The following is a 22,185-nucleotide window of genomic DNA, read 5'->3' on the forward strand; positions in this document are numbered from 1 at the left end:
ACCACTATATGACTTGTATTTTCACCACCACTATCTTCAGTCTGCTAATATTGCATAGACTCAATAGAGGATGGTGTTGCGTGCAAGGCTTATCTATTGTTACCTTGCCATGTATCTTAAAGAGTTAATTGTTGATGGTGTTTTTACCATCATCATTTCACTCTTTGCGACACAAGGCCAGGTGATTCTAGATATACCTTGTAATTAATTACATCCTCTATTCAGTGTGTGGTGAATAAACTGAGGAGATGATGGAGAAAATACACATCATATGCACAATACCCTGGCCTCGTATCATAACTATTTATCACACCTGGGCAGGTGAATGCACATATGAGTTAACCTGCAGCGTAGCTTCTGTCTGCATTATCTATTGCACGCAGACTGGAGCGATGATGGAGTTTAACTCATATGTGTATTCAACTGCCCAGGTGTGCTAACTTCAACATGACACCTGACCTGGGGATTGTAGAAGTTGTATAAACTTTATCACTATAGTCTGCTTTCATACTGAAGCCACAGTGGAGATCCTATATTAATATTTATTCTCACATGGTCAGGTGTCATAAAGAGTGAAGGATGCATATCACAAAATCACTATTTGTAACATCAGGCCATGAGATACAAATATGTATTATCTCCACCATCGCTGCACATTGAACACAAACTGTAGAGATGACACAGGTCATACAACTTGTGTGTATGTAGTCACCTGGCCAGGAGTGCTAGTAAATTAATGATGCACAAAACACATCATCATGAATTCACAAGTACACCTGGGCAGGTGATTATTGTATTGAAGTGTATAAAAAAGAGTGCACTCAGTACAGGTATCCAAACAGGTTTTTTATTAACATACACACAAGAATTTTTTTTTACACCAATTGATCTTGCCATTCCACACATCCTACATCACAGATAAAGTAGGCTGCAAATTGGTCCCTCAATTGGCCAACTTCAACTGATGACCTGAGAGGGTGCTGAGTGAATTCAGGCAATGGGACAATGTCCTCAAAAATAGGAGCACAGAAAATAAATGGTAAATATTCAAATCAGTTTTACACACCCACTGTGAGCTAGCCATACAGTACAGAAATAAAAGGGCTAGGGACAGGAGAACACCAATGTTGCTAAATAAGAATGTTAAAAGGGCAATAAATAACAAGAACAAGGCATTTAAGAAGCTAAAACAAGAAGGCAATGAAGAAGCATTAAAAAGTTATAGAGAAAAAAATAAAATGTGTAAAAAAACAAATATATTTAGCAAAAGTGGAAACTGAGAGACTCATTGCTAAGGAAAGTAAAACAAACCCCATACTATTCTTTAATTATATAAACAGTAAAATGATTAAAATTGATGGTGTCGGCCTATTTAAAGAACAATGAGGGTGAAATCATAGAGAGCAATGTGGGAAAAGCAAATGTTTTAAATACTTTTTTCTCAACAGTGGTCACACAGGAAAAGGATTTGCCAGGGGAAATGCAGAGTGATAATGTAAACTCCCCATTAAGTATTACCTGCCTAACCCAGGAAGAAGTGCAGAACCGCCTTAGTAAGATTAAAATTGACAAATCACCAGGCCCTGATGGCACTCACCCTCGGGTATTAAGGGAGTTAAGTAATGTGATAGACAGACCTCTATTCCTTATATTTAAAGACTCTATAGAAACAGGGTCTGTTCCTTTTGATTGGCGGCAAGCAAATGTGGTACCAATATTCAAAAAGGGGTGTAAAAGGGAACCTGGAAACTATAGGCCGGTAAGCTTAACATCTGTTGTGGGTAAAATTTTTGAAGGGTTTCTAAGGGATACCATAGAATATCTCAATGTTAATAAATGTTTAACTCCATATCAACATGGATTTATGAAGGATCGCTCCTGTCAAACTAACCTGATCAGCTTCTATGAGGATGTAAGCTCTCAAATGGACCAAGTAGAATCATTGGATGTCATTTATCTCGATTTCTCTAAAGCATTTGACACTGTCCCACATAAAAGATTGGTAAGTAAGATGAGAAAGCTTGGGCTAGGGGAAAATATGTGTAGATGGGTAGGTAGCTGGCTTAGTGATAGAAAACAAAGAGTGGTTATTAATGGTGCATACTCAGATTGGGCCAGGGTTACTAGTGGGGTACCACAGGGTTCTGTATTGGGCCCCCTACTATTTAATATATTTATTAATGATCTAGTGGATGGCTTACACAGTAAAATATCAGTATTTACAGATGATACAAAACTATGTAAGGTAGTTAACACAAAGGAGGACAGTTTGCAACTACAGACAGATTTGAGTAAATTGGAGAATTGGGCTGAAAAATGGCAATTGAGGTTTAACACAGATAAGTGTAAGGTTATGCACATGGGAAGGAGAAACAGATGCTACAATTACTTACTAAATGGGAAACTGCTGGGGAAATCAGACATGGAAAAAGACTTAGGCATCTTAGTCAATAAGAAGCTAACTTGGAGTGCCCAGTGTCAGGCAGCTGCCACCAAAGCAAATAGGGTCATGGGATGCTTTAGAAGAGGTCTGGGGACACGAAATGAAAACATAATTCTCCCTCTATACAAATCACTCGTCAGACCACACTTGGTGTATTGTGTGCAATTTTGGACGCCAGTGCTCAAGAAAGACAATACTGAACTTGAAAGGGTTCAAAGAAGTGCTACTAAAATGATAAATGGAGTTGGTTCACTACAATACCCAGAAAGGTTATCAAAATTAGGTCTATTTACTCTAGAAAAGAGAAGACTTAGGGTACCGTTACACTTAGCGACCACCAGCGATCCCGACAACGATATGGATCGCTGGTGCATCGCTAAGTGGTCGCTAGTGAGCTGCCACACAGGCAGATCTCACCAGCGACATAGCAGTCGGGGGTCGCTACTTACCTGTCAGACGCGGCGATCCTGACGTCCTCCCACCCGCGTCCACGCGTCGCCACAGGAAGCGCCCGACGAGAAATGGTCCAGGATGTTCTCGCGTGACCAGCGATGAGCAGCGGGGGAGCCGGTCGGAGGTAAGTATCAGACATAGCGATATCGCTAGCAATATCGCTGCTACGTCACAAAATCGGTGACGTTACAGCGATATTGCAATGTGTAATGGGCCCTTTAGGGGAGACCTAATATATATGTACAAATATATCAGAGGGCAATACAGAGATCTCTCCAATGAACTGTTTGTACCAAGGACTGTGACAAGAACAAGGGGGCATTCTCTTCGTTTGGAGGAAAGACAATTTCTGCACCAGCATAGAAGAGGGTTCTTCACGGTAAGAGCAGTGAGGCTCTGGAATTCTCTTCCTGAGGAAGTGGTGATGGCCAACCCACTGAATGAATTTAAGAAAGGAATGGATGCTTTTCTTGTGAGTAACAGTATAGAAGGTTACGAATAACATAATATTATAGGTAGATGGTTGACCCAGCTTAGGGGAAGGAAATTAAAACGATTGCCATACAACCTACGGCCCATGTCAGAGTTCTTAAAAGCCTGTGAGTCTTTCCCCTGGCCAAATGCCCCAATGTCCACCGCAACAAACAGACAGTCTGCATCCGCAATGGCCATGAGTACTGTCGAAAAGTACTTTTTATAGTTAAAGAACTCCGATCCAGTGCTTTTGGGTTATCTGGATGTGTTTCCCATCCACCGCTCCCAAACAGTTGGGGAAATTGCAGACTGTCCAGAATTTTTCAGCGATTTCCATCCACTTTTCGGCAGTGCGCAGGGGCATAAATTCTGGACAGAGAATGTCCCACAAAGCCCGGTAGGTGTCCGCAACTATTCCCGACAAGGTGGATATTCCAATCCGGTACTGGAAGTGGAGTGAAGATAGGGTCTCTCCAGTAGCCAGGAATCTGCGTAACAGAGAAAGAACAAAAATTAATATTTAGGTCTAGGGTTTTTTAAAACAATAACATAAAAAAGTATTAGTACCTGGCATAACAATAATTCATCAGGCTTTTGTTTAATACATGACAGAACAAAGAAAATTATGCAGGCATTGGTTTTTAAATATTATGTACCGTAATGTGACCAGGAGCCGTTCCTCAGGAGGGATCGCATGACGGAGCTGTGTGTTCTGTCCCCGGATGGCTTCTTGAACACGATCAAGCAAATCCATGAAGCTTTCTTGGGACATCTGGGTATAGTCACTAAATTTCGCCGGGTTTCCCTGGAGCTCGCTGTAGAGGGTGTGGTACGCTCCACGGCTCTCACGGAGTTCAATAATCGGATGTATCCACAAATGCCCCGCTGCCGTCTTCGCTGTCTCTCTCCCTTTGTTGCTGGCAAGCAAATGCAAATGCCTGAGACAGCACAATGTCCAAATCCAAGTTAAAGTGAAAACTCTTCCAACGCAGATCCATGTTCACAATGGAAAAAGCAAGCAAATCTGAAGAATTCAGCTGTAAACAGGGTCTATATAAAGAATTCCCATGACACATGCCCACTGGTGTCCCATTGGTGGAGTCTGTTTCAAAAAATTTTCAAGGATTTTCCTCCTGTGAAATGTGAGACCTAGAAAACGCATGCGCATAAAAACGCAAACACATGCAAAAATGCATGAAATTGCATACAAACGATGAGTTTTTTTGTCATCATGCGCACGCTGATGCGTCAGAAAATTGCTGCGCTTACAAGCGTTTTTCATTGTGTTTAAAGTGCGCACGAAATGCTGCGCAAAAAGGCGCAAATGTGAAACTAGCCTTAGCGCATAGTGATGAGCTACAACATGATGGCACTTGGCTCCCCCACAGCTGTGAACTGAGCAGACCAAGGGGCATGCACAGTTCACAGTTGAGGCAGCTGCCTGCATAGGAGATGGGGTTGGCATTCAGCTCTAGCCCCCTATGGCCTGTAGCTACCGTATTTGTTGTGCTCAGACACTTACACTTCAACAATTAAAAATGGTAACTTCACAGCGGGCTGAAGAAAAATGTAATAAAAAAGATAAATGCTAACACAGTAAATTTTCTTTTGTTTTAAAAATAAATGCTCATATAATTGATAACTATTAACCCCTTCCTGACATCCGACGTACTATCCCATCCATGGGACCCGGGCCCCTATGCCCATGGACGGGATAGTACGTCTACTGCGATCAGCGGCGCCCACGTGGTGAGCGCCGCTGATCGCGGCCGGGTGTCAGCTGATTATCACAGCTGACACCCGGCACAATGTGTCAGGGGCGGTCACGGACAGCCCCCGACACGTTAACCCCTTGCACACCGTGATCAAACATGATCGCGGTGTACCGGGGTTTAAAGGGAAGCATCGGCAGGGAGGGGGCTCCCTCCGTGCTTCCCTGAGCCCCCCACGGCAGCGCAATGTGCAGCGCTGCTGCCGGGGGCTCCTTTCCTGCAGGCCCCCGAATCCAAGATGGCGACAGGGGCCTTCGGGGGCCTGCAGGAAGCTGGCTTCCTCAGTGCCTGCAAAGCGCAGGCATGAGGAAGCCTTGTGCACTGCCTGTGACAGATTGCTGATCTGTCACAGTGATCTGTGATGTGACAGATCAGCGATCTGTCACAGAACAGTGATGTCCCACCTGGGACTATTTAATAAAGTAAAAAAAAATAAAAATAAGGTGTTAAAATAATTAAAAAAAAAATCGCCAAATAAATTACAAAAAACAAAAAAAATATTCCCCCAAATAAATCCATTTTTTTGAAAATAAAAAAAAAAAAAAACAATAAAAGTACACATATTAGGTATCGCCGCGTCCGTATTGACCCGCCCTATAAAACTGTCCCATTAGTTAACCCCTTTAGTGAACCCCTTAAAAAATAAAAATAAAAAACGAAGCAAAAAATAATGATTGATTATCATACCGCCAAACAAAAAGTGTAATAACGCGCGATCAAAAAGACACATATAAATATCCATGGTACCGCTGAAAACGTCATCTTGTCCCGCAAAAAACGAGCCACCACACAGCATCATCAGCGAAAAAATAAAAAAGTTATAGCTCGCAGAATAAAGCGATGCAAAAATAATTATTTTTTATATAAAATAGTTTTCATTGCATAAAACCGACAAAACATAAAAAAATGACCTAAATGAGGTATCGCTGTAACCGTACTGACCCGAAGAATAAAACCCGCTTTATCAATTTTACCACACGCGGAACGGTGTAAACGCACCCCCCCCAAAAGAAATTCATGAAACGCTGGTTTTTGTTCATTCTGCGTCCCAAAAAAATCGGAATAAAAAGCGATCAAAAAATGTCACGTGCCCGAAAATGGTGCCAATAAAAACGTCAACTCGTCCCGCAAAAAATAAGACCTCACATGACTCAGTAGATCAAAATACGGAAAATTATAGCTCTCAATATGTGGTGATGCAAAAATATTTTTACAATAAAAAGCGTCTTTTAGCGTGCGACAGCCGCCAAACATAAAAACCGCCATAAATAGTAAATCAAACCCCCCGTTATCACCCCCTTAGTTAGGGAAAAATAATAAAATAAAAAAAATGTTTTTATTTCCATTTTTCCATTAGGGTTAGGGTTAGGGTAGGGTTAGGGTTAGGGCTAGGGCTAGGGTTAGGGTTAGGGCTAGGGATAGGGTTATGGCTAGGGTTAGGGTTAGGGTTAGGGCTGAGATTAGGGTTAGGGGTGTGTTGGGGTTCGGGTTGGAGTTAGAATTGGGGGTTTCTCCAAATGCAACACGGCGTCTGATTTTAATTCCAGCCAATTCTGAGTTGAAAAAGTCAAATGGTGCTCCTTCCCTTCCAAGCTCTGACATGCGCCCAAACAGTGTTTTACCCCCACATGTAGGGTACCAGCCTACTCAGGACAAATTGCAAAACAATTTTTGGGGTCCAATTTCTCCTGTTTCCCTTAGGAAAATAAAAAATTGGGGGCAAAAATATCATTTTTGTGGAAAAAAATGATTTTTTTATTTTCACGTCCAAGCGTTATAAAATTCTGTGAAGCACTTGGGGGTTCAAAGTGCTCACCACACATCTAGATAAGTTCCGTGGGGGGTCTAGTGTCCAAAATGGGGTCACTTGTGGGGAGTTTCAATAGTTTAGGTACATCAGGGGCTCTCCAAATGCACATGACACCCGCAGACCATTCCATCAAAGTCTGCATTCCAAAACGTCACTACTTCCCTTCCGAGCCCCGACGTGTGTCCATACAGTAGTTTTCTCCCACATATGGGGCGTCAGCGTACTCAGGACAAATTAGACAACAACTTTTGGGGTTCAATTTCTCCTGTTACCCTTGGGAAAATAAAAAAATTGGGGACTAATTGTTAAATATTAATAATCCGTTAATTTCTTATAGACCCAGTTCTGTAGAATGCTTTAGCTTACATGACATAGGCTATTTTTAAGCTTGGCTCATGGTAGAAAGACAGCTCCATATATGTAGAGACCACGTGCTTTAGGAGACGTATATAATTCATGGCTAACTGTAGAGGGTGCTGTCTTCTTCCCTCACCATCATGAGAGACAGACGCAAGATGACATGACATAACAGCTGGACGGCGATGTGAGAAGCCGAACTGAGACACAGCAGCCATTTGCTATTCAGGATCTCGGAGAGAAGAAGAATACATGTTGCTTTTGCCATGTGGGATCTCAGAACATGATCTAATGGACAATTTCTCTTTCACCTATTTTTATTCACCTGTTTTTCTGTAATAACCTTTCTTTGATGGAAGTAAGCAAATAAACCACTATATTTTTATCTGGTAACTAGTCCTGAGTATTTTACAGGATATGCATTATTTTACATTGGAGAGCCAGCCAGATCTGAATTTTTGTACTTTTTTGCGGATTTCCCTCAACTTGCACACACGGGGGATTGGACTTTGCTAACGTCAAATCATATGTGCAAGTTATCGGGAATTCCACTACTTACAAGAATCACATAGAACCTAGAAGTAAGAAGTACCAGATAGATTGAGAAGTACTACAAGTGCCAAAAGTACCAGACGTAAGCCAGACGTGTGAAGACAGGAACCCAGCGTTGTCCATCAAAGGAGCTGAGACATTTCAAGGTAAGATAAAATGGATGTCATTAATTGTCTTGCTAAGCAGAGTAAATTGAAATTTAAGTCTGTAGACAATTCTAATTCAGAAGTTTTATGGTTAAGTTTATATGCCGAGTGTGAACTCGAGAATCAGAGGTTAGATTCTAAGTTTTTCAATAGAGAAAGAGAGAGATTAAAAAATATTCTACAGATGGTAGATATATTTCATAGATCTGTGTCAGAGAAATCTAAAAATGATTGTGTAGAGGATAGTGATATTCCCGAGATTCACTGTAATGTGGAGAAACAGTTACAAGTAGTAGCAGCTATTGAAGGTGACCTTGCAGACGTGGAACAAGATGGAGAAGTAGGAGGAGACTTCAGAACTGACGTAGAGGACGTACAAGGGAAAGACGTACCACTAAAAATAGAAGACTCACAGGCCCAAATCCGAAGTAGCGTGAGGAAGAATTTGATAAAAATATGCCAAATAATTCCTGCTTATGACAACAAAATAGATGTTTATAGAAACTCTGAGATCTTTGAAAGTTGTACTGATAACTTTGATTTATCTAACGAGGAGAAGAATCAGTTGTTCAAAATGTGGATCCCTGTAAATTTTGCTAGGAGATTGTCTTTAAAGTTATCTGGTGAGACACATGAGAATTTAACTGATAAGGACAGATTAAAAATTCTCATTTTTTGTTCATCAAATGAAAATCATCCAGATATTGATATTCTTCAAAAATTAAGGATTGGTCGGAAGGAATGTATTTTTACGTTCATGTCCATATATGAACGTTTGTACAAAATGCTGAGTGAGAATGTCAAAACACCGTCCCTCATAAGGAGTTTTGTAAGCAAATTTTGGTTTCTAAATCCTGCATCTCGTGTTATTGCGTCACAAAAAGATTCTTTGTTTGAATGTGCGCAATTTCTTGATTTTGCCAGAAAACACGAGAATCGTGAGAGGAAAGTAAATTGTGCTAATTTTGTAAAGACAGGCAGAGTAAAATCTTATCAGAAGCCTGTATTAGCAAAACCTTCTAAAATGAGTTTTCCCCAAAATCAAATCTACGAAGAAAGAAAAAGAAAATCACATGTTTGTTATAAACCATATGGAATGATGCAAAAGAACACCGAAAAGACACAAATTGAATTAAGAAAAATGATGAGTTCTGATTTTCTTTCTGTAACAAAGATGGCCGAATTTAACAGACAGAAACAGGTGGTGAGTGACATCATGGCCTGTAAACTGAATACTCTGCTCCAAGAATCTATCAGCTTTAAAATGGCAAGAACCTTTCAGGATATTTTTTGCAGAGAAATAAGTATGGGTGTAGGAATTGGTTAGAAAAAGTAATATATATTGTGTAACAGTGTTATACAATTAGTGAGTTATATGTAATTATTTTATAGAGTATAATCCTGTAGTTTTATGGTTTGTGGATATATACATAGTCATACAGTATATATATAGAGTGTTTGTAGAAGTAGAAATAGTAGAACTGTATTTTTTAATGAAAATTAAAATCTACATCAGTAATAATATTTAGAATTATATGATATTAACCTTATTTTTTATGTTTCCTTAGAATTTTCATTTCAAAGCAGGACTTAATCGAGAAAAATTCTCTTCCAAGGATTTATGCCTTTATTTACACAGGATGTTGCAATATTGCATGATTTTATATATCTAACCCTTAAAAGGAAATAACCAATTGCTTTTTAAAATGTTCTGGGTGTGTGCTTTTTTACTGCATGGTTTGAATGACAACCACAGCAGGGGAATTTGAACCTTGTTCTAATAATACAAGTATACCAGTATACTATGTCCCTGTTCCTTAGGAAAAGAATTTTAAAGGGGGTCTCAACTTTTGCAAAGCAATGGAATTTTTTTCCAGACCTAAATGTCAAGTATAGCTATACATATATTTATGTCATGTGTATTTGGGGAATATTCAAAGAAATATTAAGAGACTAAATTGAAATAGTTTACAATGCATTGATAATTAGGATAATTTGGGTTAAAATACGTGTATTCATCACACCTTCATATGTGTGGTTTAAACTTAATATGTGACACAGTCTGAGTGACAGTGACTGAGTGTATGAGCAGCTGCTGAGCGAGTAATGTGATACGTTTGTGAGACCTCAGGATCCTGAATGCATGAGAGAAGAAAAAAAAAAACCCCCAAAGCTTTTATCTTTAGGAAATTATTAGAATATTAAGATACATAATGAAATATTATCTATACAACATATATTTCTATATTTCTATAGTAATTATTATTTCTTGATTTAGTTAATTGTGGATAAGTGCAATCGCACAACAAAATAGAAAATAGTTTAGGAAGAAAATCTATTCTTTCCTTATCAGCTTTAGCTCTTTTAAACAGGCACCAGCACAGAGCCTGGTATTCACCAGCTGCATCTGGGAATAGTGGACCTTCCTTCTCTGTCCAAGTGTGTTACATTTAAATTAATTTTTCCAAAGGATAATTTTATGATATTCAAATTAATTTTGATGGTTACACATCTTCAGACAAATAATGGTATAAGCAAGTATAAATTCACATAATTTATACATTAATTATTTTTAATTTTGGTTTTGATAAATGAATTATTTCATGAAACAATATTTTTTGGTATTAAGGGGGAAATATGTTTTTTATCCTGACTACATAATCACATTTGATTAATACCTCTTCTTCACACATTTTAATAGGAAAAAATATTAATAAGGTACAATGGTATAACATAGTAACATAGTAACATAGTAATTAAGGTTGAAGGGAGACTTTAAGTCCATCTAGTTCAACCCATATCCTATCCTAACTTGCCCTAACATGTTGATCCAGAGGAAGGCAAAAAAACCCCATGTGGCAACAGTAAGCTTCACATTGGGGAAAAAAATTCCTTCCCGACTCCACATACGGCAATCAGACTAGCTCCCTGGATCAACGCAATATTAAGGAAACTAGTGTATATACCCTGTAATATTATACTTTTCAAGAAAGGCATCCAGTCCCTTCTTAAATTTTAGTAGTGAATCACTCATTACAACATCATATGGCAGAGAGTTCCATAGTCTCACTGCTCTTACAGTAAAGAATCCGCGTCTGTGAGTATGCTTAAACCTTCTTTCCTCCAGACGTAGAGGATGCCCCCTTGTCCCCGTCACAGGTCTAAGAGTAAAAAGATCATTAGAAAGGTCTTTGTATTTTCCCCACATATATTTATACATTGTAATAAGATCACCCCTAAGCCTTCGATTCTCCAAACTAAATAACCCCAAGTGTAATAACCTGTCTTGGTATTGCAGACCCCCTAGTTCCCTAATAACCTTGGTCGCTCTTCTCTGCACCCGCTCCAGTTCAGCTTTGTCTTTCTTATACACCGGAGACCAGAACTGTACACAGTATTCTAAGTGTGGTCGCACTAGTGACTTATATAGAGGTAAAATTATGTTCTCCTCATGAGCATCTATGCCTCTTTTAATGCATCCCATTATTTTATTTGCCTTTGCAGCAGCTGCTTGACTCTGGCCACTAAATGTGAGTTTGTCGTCCACCCATACACCCAGGTCTTTTTCAGTGACTGTTTTGCCCAGTGTTTTACAATTAAGCACATAATTATACAACTTGTTCGTTCTACCCAAGTGCATGACCTTACATTTATCCCCATTAAAGCTCATTTGCCATTTATCAGCCCAAGCTTCTAGTTTACATAAATCCTCCTGTAATATAAAATTGTCCTCCTCTGTATTAATTACCCTGCAGAGTTTAGTGTCATCTGCAAATATTGAAATTCTACTCTCTATGCCCCCTACAAGGTCATTAATAAATATGTTAAAAAGAAGCGGGCCCAAAACTGACCCCTGTGGTACCCCACTGCTAACCGTGACCCAGTCCGAGTGTGCTCCATTAATAACCACCCTTTGTTTCCTATCCCTGAGCCAGCTCTTAACCCACCTACACATATTTTCCCCTATCCCCATTGTTCTCATTTTATGTATCAACCTTTTGTGTGGCACAGTATCAAAAGCTTTTGAAAAGTCCATGTACACCACGTCCACTGCATTCCCTTGGTCCAGTCCGGAACTTACCTCTTCATAAAAGCTTATCAGATTAGTCTGACAGGAACGGTCTCTTGTAAACCCATGTTGATATTGGGTCAGAAGGTTATTCTTCTCCAGATACTCCAGTATAGTATCTCTTAGAAAACCCTCCAGGATTTTACCCACAGTTGAGGTTAAACTTACAGGCCTATAATTTCCAAGTTCAGTTTTTGTCCCCTTTTTGAATATTGGCACCACATTTGCTATACGCCAGTCCTGTGGCACAGACCCTGTTATTATGGAATCTTTAAAGATTAAAAATAGTGGTCTATCAATGACTGTGCTTAATTCCTGCAGTACTCGGGGGTGTATCCCATCCGGGCCCGGGGATTTGTCAATTTTAGTGATTTGTAGACGCCGCCGTACTTCCTGCTGGGTTAAGCAGGTGACATTTAATGGAGAATTTTTATCCCTGATCATGTTATCCATCATGGGATTTTCTTGTGTAAATACTGTTGAAAAAAAGTCATTTAGCATATTGGCTTTTTCCTCATCCTCATCCACCATTTCACCCAGACTATTTTTAAGGGGACCAACACTATCATTTTTTAGCTTCTTACTATTTATGTAGTTAAAGAATATTTTGGGATTATTTTTACTTTCTCTGGCAATGAGTCTCTCTGTCTCAATCTTTGCTGTCTTGATTTGCTTTTTACAGAATTTATTTAATCTTCTGTATTTAGTTAATGCCTCATCACTACCTACTTGCTTTAATTCTCTAAATGCTTTATTTTTATCTCTTATTGCGCCCCTTACAGCTCTATTTAGCCATAGTGGTTTCCTCCTATTTCTCGCATGTTTATTCCCATACGGTATATATTGTGCACAGATCCTATTCAGGATGCTAATAAACGTCTCCCATTTTCTTTGTGTATTTTTATGTCTCAGGATATCGTCCCAGTTAATTGCACCAAGATCATCTCTCATCCGTTGGAAATTTGCCTTCCTGAAGTTTAGTGTCCTTGTAACCCCTCTACTACACATCTTATTAAAGGATACATGAAAACTTATTAATTTGTGATCACTATTACCCAAGTGACCCCCAACCCTTACATTTGATATGCGGTCTGGCCTGTTGGATAATATTAGGTCTAGCAGTGCCCCCCCTCTTGTTGGGTCCTGAACCAGTTGTGAAAGGTAATGGTCTCTCATAGTAGTCAAAAACCTATTACCTTTGCTGGAACTGCAGGTTTCGGTTCCCCAATGTATTTCAGGGTAGTTGAAGTCCCCCATAATAATGACTTCTCCTTGAGACGCTGCTTCATCTATTTGCTTTATGAGGATATTCTCTGTAGCTTCCATTATTTTTGGAGATTTATAACAAACCCCTATCAGTAATTTATTATTTTTCCCCCCTCCCCTTATCTCTACCCACAGGGACTCTACATTTTCATTAGATTCATATATATTATCACGAAGGATGGGTTTTAAGGATGATTTTACATATAAACACACGCCTCCCCCTCGCTTATTTGTACGGTCATTTCTGAACAGACTATAGCCCTGTAAATTAACTGCCCAGTCATGGCTCTCATCCAGCCATGTCTCAGATATCCCCACCATGTCATAATTATGTTCCAACAACATTAACTCCAATTCCTCCATTTTGTTGGCGAGACTTCTGGCATTAGTATACATGCACTTTATGTATCTCTCTGTACCTCTATTCTTTCTTAAATTATTAACTGTTCTAACCCCACCCCCCATGCCACCCCCACCCCCAATGTCATTATTTGTGCCCAGGTCTCTATCTGCACTGTCTTCCCCTCCTATAAAAGGAATACCCTCCCCCCCCGTCCCTAGTTTAAACACTCCTCCAACCTTCTAGCCATTTTCTCCCCCAGCACAGCTGCACCCTCCCCATTGAGGTGCAGCCCGTCCCTAGCGTAGAACCTGTAGCCAACTGAGAAGTCGGCCCAGTTCTGCAGGAACCCAAACCCCTCCTTCCTACACCAATTCCTGAGCCACTTATTAACCTCCCTAATCTCCCGTTGCCTCTCTGGCGTGGCACGTGGTACAGGAAGTATTTCCGAAAATACCACCTTGGAGGTCCTTGCTTTAAGCTTACAGCCTAATTCCCTGAAATCATCTTTAAGGACCTTCCACCTACCTCTAACTTTGTCATTTGTGCCAATGTGCACCATGACCGCTGGATCCTCACCAGCCCCTCCCAGTAATCTGTCAACCCGATCAGCGATGTGTCGGACTCGAGCGCCAGGTAGGCAGCACACCGTTCGACGATCCCTGTCTTTGTGACAAGTATTGGGTATAATAACAAGTATTATAAAGAGTCATTTCTTTACACTAAGAGGAATTACATGCAAAGTTGCATGATTTGAATATTTTGATAACACAAGTTTATGACAATTATGAAATAATCCAGATCATGGAAATATTAAGGGTATATGTTACTGAAGACATAACTACTCTGCATCAACATAAAGGCCTTATTCTTATTTTTATTTTTATTCTTATTTTTCATTATTTTTAATTCTTTCACCAATATTTAGTAAAGTAATATCTACTGAGAATATTGCTTCATTAAATATAGCAATTATATGGTTCTATTACTAAGAAAATGTTTCACTTCTGAGTTATATGCAACAATTCTTTTATTCATTCATTCGCTCACTCATATATTCTTATTTTGGTTCATGGCTATACATTCCTACATATTATTAGTATAATAAATATATTCCTTATTAATAAAGATGAAAACACTGGTTACATAAAACACAGTGACACCTATGGGTTGAAAAAGGTAATTACACCTATGACATAAAAATGTTCTATCACATGAAAAAAATGGATAATAATGTATTATCACTTATTATTGGTTTATTATTTCAAATATTGAAATCCATATACAGTACAAATTCTGATAATAATTATATGGATATTACTGATTGCTATGGTACGCTGTGATATTATGGGATAGGGAAATTACCAGATTTGGTATAGAATAGGGAATGAAGACTTCAAGCAAGATACTGAAATTATGTTAATAAAGACTTTTCACATTTCTAAACTTCATTGATTTTTATCAGTTGCAAGAAGAAGAATGCCGCGATCCAGAAATCCCAGAAGGTAACAAAGCTGTGATTACTGAGTAATAGACTGTGTTAATTACAAATGCAGTATCCACCACTGACAGTCACAAGTGCAGTATCCACCACTGACAGTCACAATTAAAGTGTCTAACCTGACAACCAGAGGACGATGATCCTATGATGCTGAGATGAACGGTGTTATCACGTTCTTATCAAGTTCCAGAGGTTTTCAATCACCTGAAAAGCTTCGATGAAAGCTGGTGAACAATGAAGGTAATTATCAGGAAGCTACAACCCTGACATATGTCCTGTGCATTAGGACAAGGACTGGTTATGGTGCTATGTTTAGCAAGGAAGAGTCATTTTAACCCTTGCTTTGCTGACCAAAGACGTCACACCTGTTCAAAGACCAGTACCGATGGAGGATTCCAGAATATCCAAGGCGAGCCAATGTAAGCCCAGGTTTTTAAAGATAACACTGCACAGATATTAAAGCTGCATAGACTTTGTTTTCGTATTAACATTTGACATTATGGACTTTGATTTGATACACAACACATCTATATGCTATAAGAAAACTGTATTTTTAAAAGAACCAAGAAGAAGACAGAAGACATCAAAATGAAGACCAGATGACACCAGATGATGATGACTGGACCTGAGATGCTTCAATTTAGACTTAGGGAAGTATAATTATACATATTTTATATGAATATTGTTCACGGCTTACCATAACATGAATTCACATCAATTATGTCATTGAGTACTTATAACGGTAATCTAATATTATTATTATTATTATTATTATTATTATTGATATTAAATTATTTTGTCAAAGAAGAAGAAAAGAAGAAAAAAGATCGTTATATTTGAGGGTTCCAATTAATGTCTGTCTCCCTCAAAAGGGGGAATTGTTAAATATTAATAATCCGTTAATTTCTTATAGACCCAGTTCTGTAGAATGCTTTAGCTTACATGACATAGGCTATTTTTAAGCTTGGCTCATGGTAAAAAGACAGCTCCATATATGTAGAGACCACGTGCTTTAGGAGACGTATATAATTCATGGCTAACTGTAGAGGGTGCTGTCTTCTTCCCTCACCATCATGAGAGACAGACGCAAGATGACATGACATAACAGCTGGACGGCGATGTGAGAAGCCGAACTGAGACACAGCAGCCATTTGCTATTCAGGATCTCGGAGAGAAGAAGAATACATGTTGCTTTTGCCATGTGGGATCTCAGAACATGATCTAATGGACAATTTCTCTTTCACCTATTTTTATTCACCTGTTTTTCTGTAATAACCTTTCTTTGATGGAAGTAAGCAAATAAACCACTATATTTTTATCTGGTAACTAGTCCTGAGTATTTTACAGGATATGCATTATTTTACACTAATTGATCATGTTTGTGGAAAAAAATACGATTTTTTTATTTTCATGACCGGGCATTATAAACTTCTGTGAAGCCCTTGGGGGTTCAAAGTGCTCACCTCACATCTAGATAAGTTCCTTAGGGGGTCTAGTTTTCAAAATGGGGTCATTTGTGGGGGTTTCCACTGTTTAGGTACATTAGGGGCTCTCCAAAGGCAACATGACACCCGCAGACCATTCCATCAAAGTCTGCATTCCAAAATGTCACTACTTCCCTTCCGAGCCCCGACGTGTGCCCATACAGTAGTTTTCTCCCACATATGGGGTATCAGCATACTCAGGACAAATTGGACAACAACTTTTGGGGTCCAATTTCTCCTGGTACCCTTGGGAAAATAAAAAAATGGTGACTAAAAGATCATGTTTGTGGAAAAAAATACGAATTTTTTATTTTCACGCCCGGGCGTTATAAACTTCTGTGAAGCCCTTGGGGGTTCAAAGTTCTCACCACACATCTAGATAAGTTCCTTAGGGGGTCTAGTTTCCAAAATGGTGTCATTTGTGGGGGGTTTCCACTGTTTCGGTACATCAGGGGTTTTACAATCGCGACATGGTGTCCGATCTCAATTCCAGCCAAAAACGTCAAATGGCGCTGCTTCCCTTCCGAGCTCTGCCATGCGCCCAAATAGTGGTTTGCCCCCACATGTGGGGTATCAGCGTACTCAGGACAAATTGCACAATAACTTTTAGGGTCCTGTTACCCTTCGGAAAATAAAAATTGGGGTGAAAAGATCATTTTTGTGGAAAAAATATGATTTTTTAATTGTACTGCTGTACGTTATAAACTTCTGTAAAGCCCTTGTGGGTTCAAAGTTCTCACCACATATCTAGATAAGTTCCTTGGGGGGTCTAGTTTCCAAAATGGGGTCACTTGTAGGGGGTTTCCACTGTTTAGGTACATCAGGGACTCTCCACACGTGACATGGCGTCCGATCTGAATTCCAGACAATTTTGCATTGAAAAAGTCAAACGGCGCTCCTTCCATTCTGAGCTCTGCCATGCGCCGAAACAGTCATTCCCCCCCACATATCAGGTATCAGCGTACTCAGGACATATTGCACAATAACTTTTGCAGTCCAATTTCTCCTGTTACCCTTGGTAAAATAAAAAAAATTGAACCTGAAGTTCTTTTTTTGTGAAAAAAAGTTAGATGTTCATTTTTTTTTAAATATTCAAAAAAATTCCTGTGACGCACCTAAAGGGTTAATAAACTTCTTGAATGTGGTTTTGAGCACCTTAAGGGGTGCAGTTTTTAGAATGGTGTCACTTTTGGGTATTTTCTATCATATAGACCCCACAAACTGGCTTCAAATGTGATGTGGTCCGTAAAAATAAAATGGTGTTGTAATAATGAGAAATCGCTGGTCAACTTTTAACCCTTATAACTTCCTAACAAAAAAAAATTTTGGTTCCAAAATTGTGCTGATGTAAAGTAAACATGTGGGAAATGTTAGTTATCAAGTTTTTTGGGTGCCATATCTCTGTGATTTAAGGGCACAAAAATTCAAAGTTGGAAAATTGCGAAATTTTCAAAATTTTCGCCAAATTTCCGTTTTTCTTACAAATAAACGCAAGTTATTTGAATGAAATTTTACCACTAACATGAAGTACAATATGTCACGAGAAAACAGTGTCAGAATCACCGGGATCCATGGAAGCGTTCCAGACTTATGACCTCATAAAGGTACAGTGGTCAGAATTGTAAAAATTGGCCCTGTCATGAACGTGCAAACCACCCTTGGGGGTGAAGGGGTTAATGCAAAGATGAAATGAAAAACATTTTCAATGGTAAAAGTAAAATCTGACATATCACCTGCTGTCACCCCTGTGAAACCAGTGTAGATTGATTTGGTGGTTCACGCTGCACTGGAAGCAATTTCACCCAATCCATGACCCTGGCATCGTATGTAAATAAATCTGACAATCCATTTAATTTAGTGAGTTATTACAGTGCAGAAAAGAAGCAGATTAATAACAAATTCAGCTCTGCTACAACTACAGATGGACCACAGGAGTTTTTTAGATATAAAATTACAAAATTTTATTAAATATCAAAAAGACCACAATTAACACACACAAGAGTAAAAGTAAATGTGCTCAGTCAGACACCACCAAGGGACACCTTCCCTTGAGAAAGTGGCAGAAACAGAAGCGAAACGCGCGTCGGGGTGCGTTAGGGACTGGGTGCTGATACTGTATTTGGTAAGAAGAAACTTTCTCCCCACCTCTCTCTCCCTATATAATATCCGGTTAAGCTATATTTTGCACAGGACCGGTTTGAGTATTATCGGACAAAAAGGGAGGGCTACTTTATCCCCTGTTATCTAACAAGTGGCCCCATTACAGTTTTGGTGCCTTTTGGGATCTGTCATAAGACGTGTCAACTTACGAGGGGCGCCAGAAAATTCCGAGGCCCACCCATGAAATCTTTTTTGCATAGTCTTATTTTGCAATGCAATATGTTATTTAGTTAGTTGAATGGTCTCATGAGCAATCTGGATTTATTTAGATTTTTTTTGTTTCCGTTACAGCATTTTAAAGTTGGGTCGCAAGGCTGAAATATTCACACATCGGCTGTTTTTTGAAACAAAAAAATCAAAATAAATACAGATTGCTCATGAGACCATTCAACTAACTAAATAACATATTGCATTGCAAAACAAGACAATGCAAAAAAGATTTCATGGGTGGGCCTCAGAATTTTCAGGCGCCCCTCGTATATACTTGGTGTGGGGGGATATTATACCAAGAGATATACGTATCAGGATGACATATATACAGTGGGGAAAAAAAGTATTTAGTCAGTCAGCAATAGTGCAAGTTCCACCACTTAAAAAGATGAGAGGCGTCTGTAATTTACATCATAGGTAGACCTCAACTATGGGAGACAAACTGAGAAAAAATAATCCAGAAAATCACATTGTCTGTTTTTTTTTCATTTTATTTGCATATTATGGTGGAAAATAAGTATTTGGTCAGAAACAAGCAATCAAGATTTCTGGCTCTCACAGACCTGTAACTTCTTCTTTAAGAGTCTCCTCTTTCCTCCACTCATTACCTGTAGTAATGGCACCTGTTTAAACTTGTTATCAGTAGAAAAAGACACCTGTGCACACCCTCAAACAGTCTGACTCCAAACTCCACTATGGTGAAGACCAAAGAGCTGTCAAAGGACACCAGAAACAAAATTGTAGCCCTGCACCAGGCTGGGAAGACTGAATCTGCAATAGCCAACCAGCTTGGAGTGAAGAAATCAACTGTGGGAGCAATAATTAGAAAATGGAAGACATACAAGACCACTGATAATCTCCCTCGATCTGGTGCTCCACGCAAAATCCCACCACGTGGGGTCAGAATGATCACAAGAACGGTGAGCAAAAATCCCAGAACCACGCGGGGGGACCTAGTGAATGAACTGCAGAGAGCTGGGACCAATGTAACAAGGCCTACCATAAGTAACACACTACGCCACAATGGACTCAGATCCTGCAGTGCCAGACGTGTCCCACTGCTTAAGCCTGTACATGTCCGGGCCCGTCTGAAGTTTGCTAGAGAGCATTTGGATGATCCAGAGGAGTTTTGGGAGAATGTCCTATGGTCTGATGAAACCAAACTGGAACTGTTTGGTAGAAACACAACTTGTCGTGTTTGGAGGAAAAAGAATACTGAGTTGCATCCATCAAACACCATACCTACTGTAAAGCATGGTGGTGTAAACATCATGCTTTGGGGCTGTTTCTCTGCAAAGGGGCCAGGACGACTGATCCGGGTACATGAAAGAATGAATGGGGCCATGTATCGTGAGATTTTGAGTGCAAACCTCCTTCCATCAGCAAGGGCATTGAAGATGAAACGTGGCTGGGTCTTTCAACATGACAATGATCCAAAGCACACCGCCAGGGCAACGAAGGAGTGGCTTCGTAAGAAGCATTTCAAGGTCCTGGAGTGGCCTAGCCAGTCTCCAGATCTCAACCCTATAGAAAACCTTTGGAGGGAGTTGAAAGTCCGTGTTGCCAAGCGAAAAGCCAAAAACATCACTGCTCTAGAGGAGATCTGCATGGAGGAATGGGCCAACATACCAACAACAGTGTGTAGCAACCTTGTGAAGACTTACAGAAAACGTTTGACCTCTGTCATTGCCAACAAAGGATATATCACAAAGTATTGAGATGAAATTTTGTTTCTGACCAAATACTTATTTTCCACCATAATATGCAAATAAAATGAAAAAAAAAAAACAGACAATGTGATTTTCTGGATTTTTTTTTCTCAGTTTGTCTCCCATAGTTGAGGTCTACCTATGATGTAAATTACAGACGCCTCTCATCTTTTTAAGTGGTGGAACTTGCACTATTGCTGACTAAATACTTTTTTTCCCCTCTGTATAAGTAATTTTATATGGAAGCCCAATGTCCCTTGGTGGTGTCTGACTGAGCACATTTAATTTTACTCGTGTGTGTGTTAATTGTGGTCTTTTTGATATTTCATAAAACTTTTGTAATTTTATATCTAAAAAACTCCTGTGGTTCTCCTGTTTTCATATGTCATTTGCAGTGGAGTTTATGCTTTTGTCAGGGCACAGCACAATTGTGCATGGCATACAATGAGTCTGGATTTTTGTTTAATAACTACAGATGGACACAGGAGAGGGGAAAACAGCTGGCACATAACTCACTGCACATCCGCAAATGGAAGAATTGGAGTTTAAGACTAGAGAGATAACTGCACCCGCCCCCAAACCTACAAGCTAAAAATGTGCAAAGACAGATAAAAAGTGCTAGGAAGCTAAAAATATCTGTTTGTGGTGTCACTTCTGTAGGAGAAAGGAAGCTCCAGATAAGGGGTTAACAGTCCTCAGTTATCAGACAGTACAATGAAGACACAGAGGCACTTGCTAAGGGACATACATCACATTGTCAAAGTTTAAAAGCTTTGTTCTAAGGAAGATCGCATTGTCATTATAGGCTAAACTGTGCGGCAAACACACAGTATAAGGGTCCCGTTACATTTAGCGATGCACCAGCGATCCCGACAACGATACGACCCAGTCAGGATCGCTGGTGCATCGCTAAATGCCAAACAGGCAGATCTCACCAGCGACGCAGCAGCGATAAGCGATCCGTCGGTGGTCGCTCTTACCTGTCACACCGCAGCGATGATGGCGAATTCCGCCTGCGTCCATGCGTCGCTAGTCGTCGCCAGCGGGACGCCAACGAGGAAATAATGGCCCAGGCCGTTCCAGCGCGATCAGCGATATCCAGCGGGAGGTCAGTCGCAGGTACGTGTCACATGTAGAGAGATCGCTAGCGATATCGCTGTTGTGTCACAAAATCGGTGATGCTTTAGCGATATCATTAGCGATCTCGCTATGTGTGAAAGGCCCTTAAGGTTATGCTCAGACTGGTGAGTAGCCAGTGTGTAACTCGGCTGAGTGTTCTCTGATGTTATCGGATACCTCTCCCTCCAATGTTATATACTATGGAGCCGCGCTGACGAGCGTTTATTCTCACATGCCGAGTCACCATGAGAGAAAGATTGCTGCATGCTGCGATTGGTAGTGTATATTGGACGGCACGCACCCATACAAGTCTATAGGTG

This window comes from Dendrobates tinctorius, unplaced genomic scaffold, assembly GCF_039654945.1.
Source record: "Dendrobates tinctorius isolate UK_male_01 unplaced genomic scaffold, ASM3965494v1 ptg000015l, whole genome shotgun sequence".
NCBI classification, from domain to species: domain Eukaryota; kingdom Metazoa; phylum Chordata; class Amphibia; order Anura; family Dendrobatidae; genus Dendrobates; species Dendrobates tinctorius.